The 809-nt window shown below is 43.5% G+C and overlaps 1 protein-coding gene and 1 long non-coding RNA gene across 3 annotated transcripts in view; one reads left to right on the top strand and one right to left on the bottom strand.

The window, feature by feature from the left end:
* LHFPL6 (LHFPL tetraspan subfamily member 6) overlaps positions 1-809 on the bottom strand; it is a 219665-nt gene that overhangs the window by 143800 nt on the left and 75056 nt on the right. The window lies entirely within an intron of this gene.
* LOC133049090 (uncharacterized) overlaps positions 1-809 on the top strand; it is a 31287-nt gene that overhangs the window by 28046 nt on the left and 2432 nt on the right. The window contains exon 2 of the long non-coding RNA XR_009691213.1: positions 589-726. This is a non-coding gene — a long non-coding RNA (uncharacterized LOC133049090). The remainder of the gene's footprint in view (positions 1-588; positions 727-809) is intronic.

Here is an 809-nt window from a genome sequence, read left to right as displayed (position 1 = left end):
GTGGGGCGGGGCGGGGGTTGGGGGAGCGGTGGAGAAAGCTGGGGTCAGGGAGGGGTGGGCAGAGAAGGAAGGCAGGCGGTGGCTAAGGACTGAAAGAGAGAGGAAGGTGTGAAAAAATAATGTGAGATCTCACATACAATCTAAAGCTGAGGCAGCCATGTAATTATAAAGCTAGCTTTTCTTTCACTTGACAGCAGAAGAAAAGGAGGTGAAGAGAAGCTTTTAAATGAAACATGACATTCCCTTATTAAAGTCTGATTTCGATTTTAAATGGCTTAGAGCTTTGCATCTTTACTTCCCCACTCAAGGAGTCGATGTTTAATAAAAAAAAAAAAAAAAAGAAACTGCAATATTTGAGGAGAGCATATGCAGGTTTCTAAACACACAGTCTTTTTATCAACCCTTTTAGGTTAATAAAAGCTTTTAATGTTATCCAAGCAGTAGTTGGGCACTGTTAGGTGGGCATAAATGTATTCTGACTTACAGGGAAAATGCATGGGAGGCTTTTGTTTAAAAATAGCATGATGCATAATGTGTGCAATGCATTAAGAATTTATTGCCCGTTTCTGCTTCAATTCCTCTTTACAGGGGACAGTCCACAGAACCCATGCATCCTTACAAGCAGAGCTCGGTGGCCCGCACTGCACTGGAGCACTGCATGCTGGGACCTGCAGACGGCCAACAGGACGGGAGCTGGAGTACATTTTCTGTGCAATGAGAGGTTCAGTAAGTTTCAGGTTTTATTTTCCATCTCTTAGCAAAAGATGAATACCACTGCTACTTCCTTCCTCCCCACACCGGAAATGAGA

The sequence above is a fragment of the Dama dama genome, chromosome 30 (genome assembly GCF_033118175.1).
Source record: "Dama dama isolate Ldn47 chromosome 30, ASM3311817v1, whole genome shotgun sequence".
In the NCBI taxonomy this organism is placed as follows: Eukaryota; Metazoa; Chordata; class Mammalia; order Artiodactyla; family Cervidae; genus Dama; species Dama dama.
The sequence above is the reverse complement of the archived record's forward strand: the minus strand, read 5'-3'. Positions and strand labels throughout refer to the sequence as shown.